Consider the following 2,855-nt stretch of genomic DNA (forward strand, 5'->3'; position numbering starts at 1 on the left):
TTCATCATCATACTCTGAGTCAGCTTCGTATGACTGCGGTGGAGTGTCATACGAGGGAGAGTAGAGTGACTGCGATGGGGCTTGTGCTATGAGAGCAAGTGGTCCTCCGAAGTCAGCATAGTCTTTGAGTACGGTGGATTCTTGTGCTTGCAGCTCTCCATAGAGCTTGTAGAGTGACAAAGAGTGAATCTTTCTATCGCCCTGGACTATCATCTTAGCCGTAGTCCAATGTCTTCCCAAACCATTAAGAAACTGAAGATTTGTTTCATGGTTACTGCGGATGGTGCCCGCATTGGATAACTTGGTGACTATCAGGTTGAACCTTTTGAAGGAGTCTTCCAAACTTTCACTAGTATGAGCTTTGAAGTTGTTGAACTCATTGAGTGCGGTAGTAAGTTTCTTGTCTTGTGCTTGTTCTGAGCCTTCGTACAAATTCTTGAGAACTTCCCAGATCTCTTTTGCTGATTTGCAATTTATGATAATATCGAAGTTGTCAGGAGCAACTCCACAGGAGATTTCATAAAAAGCAACAACATCATTTTCCATTTTATCGAGATCATCCCTGGTGGGACGGTTCATGACTGGTTGACCTCCTCCTAGTCTGGTTGTAGCGTTGTCAGTCTGGACTGGTGTAAGGACTGGGACATGTGGTCCTTCTTCTACGGATCGCCAGACATCTCTACCAAGTCTCCTTAAGTATCTTTCCATTCTTTGTGACCAGTGATGATATTCATTTGCTACCAATATTGGGGCTCGGTTAGAACCACCAACACTGTTGGAAACATTCAGAGATAACGATTGTGCCATTTGAAATTTTTTTTAAAGAAATGAGCTTCAGTGGTATAGAAGGCCCTTTTGAAAATCACTGTTCCGCTTTCAAAAAGCAACCACTATGGCTCTGATACCAACTGTTGAGAGAAAAACTTAGAGACACACTTGAACAAACGTTAGAACAAGTGTATTGCGGAATAGTTAATCTCGAAGGATCTAAAAGCTCAACAATAATATTAATAAGTTAGAATTAGATAGTTAGAGAGTTAGTTGCGGAAAGTAAAGAAATAGAAATGACAACAATTGTTATATCAAGTATACACATAAGTTGATTCATAACAAGGAATGCATTCAAACCGAGTTAATAAGGAAGATCAAACTTAGTGATTAAGTCACGAAAGACTTGCTCAGAAGAGAGGTTATAATCAGTTGTATTCTAGTAATATTTGAGAGTAAGAAGTGGTGCGTAGTAAGATAGAGAGATAGAAAGAATAACTTGAGAAGTGTATTCAGAATAGATAGATGCGCAAGTTATCCATCTTAGATACAAGAGAATGAGCTCTATTTATAAAGACTCAAGAAGTACACTAGATTACATCTCTAAGAGTAGGCATGCAAGGCATACTGGACAATAGAGAGTATCATAATAAAGACAAGTAAAGTAATCTAGTTAAGTGACTGGGGTAGGTAGACTCCGGATTCGGTTGCTGATGAAGGAGCTTGACTGCGGGTGCTGGATGGCTACGGTAGCTGAAGAGGTTGCGGTAGCTGAAGTTCAAAAGGGTCACTTTTTATGATTCAACAATGCTATATTTATCCTAGATATCATTATCTAACTGTCTATGTTTGACTGTAGTGTCCAACTCCTAAATACTTTTGTTTTGTTCTTCTTGTGATACTTGTTCTAGTATATATATATATATATATATATATATATATATATATATATATATGCATGTCTGTATACTTTTATAAAAATACTGTCATATTTTAAAAGTATTTCTCTTGGTCAGAGTGTGTTCATCCCCTTGTATTTATTGTTGTATATCTTCTATGGGTTGATATACTTATTTCACTATAAACAATGCTCTGACACTAATCTGTCACACCCCCAAACCGGAACGGCAGAAATGTTCGGGGGCGGAGGACGTCATGTACAGTATCATAACAAATGAATAATAGTAATCAAAGCAACAACAACCATTGTATAAATAATCTAGTGTTTACATTGTATTCGAACCACAGATGATTTGATTCCAAAGGTAAATAGCAAAAACTAAGACTAGAAGCTACTATGCTCTGTCTTCTTGTAACTTGTGCGTGTACCTGCCTACTCGTTTCCTGAGAATACAAGTGGTTTTGAAAATGTATCAACGTTTAAGTTGGTGAGTTCATAAGCATTTTTGTATTAGAAAGTATGTTCTTTGTTCCTTGAAAACGTTAGTGTGTTCTTCTAGAAAATCCAATATTTTCTTAGTAAATGAAATGTAAGTAAGGTAACCCATAGCAGTTCCTTCTGCAATCACTTAGTGAATATAAGTTATATATAATCCAGAACGAATGGACAGTCAAATGTGTGGTTCTGCCCTAAGCCCACATACAAAAAAGGAACAGGAAGTAAGGCGGAAGTCACACATTCCACTGCATATCGGATGTTAATTGTGTATAACCCTAACATATTCACTAGGTAATCACGGAGTTAACAATATTGGTCCTTTTAGAAATGTAATTTATTTTGTACTAGAAAAGTAGTATAATGTAGTTGTATTTGTATGTAACCCTTATGTATGTATGCACCTCGATAAATGTTACTCCATAAATGTAAGTTTCTATGTTAGAAAATAGTGTATTGTACTTGTATGTAGGTATGACCCATATATGATCCTCCTAGGATCACTAGGTGTATACAAGTTATATATAAACAAGATCGAGCGTACAATCAATTGTGTGCTACTGCCCTAAGCCCACAACGAAACAAGAAACAGGAAGTAAGGCGGAAATCACACATTCCACTTCCTATCGGATATGATTTATAAATAACCCTGATGTATAAACTAAGGAATCATAGAATTTGCAATAAGGGT

This window comes from Lactuca virosa, chromosome 4 (genome assembly GCF_052849685.1).
Source record: "Lactuca virosa cultivar CGN04683 chromosome 4, Lactuca_virosa_CGN04683_v6, whole genome shotgun sequence".
NCBI lineage: Eukaryota > Viridiplantae > Streptophyta > Magnoliopsida > Asterales > Asteraceae > Lactuca > Lactuca virosa.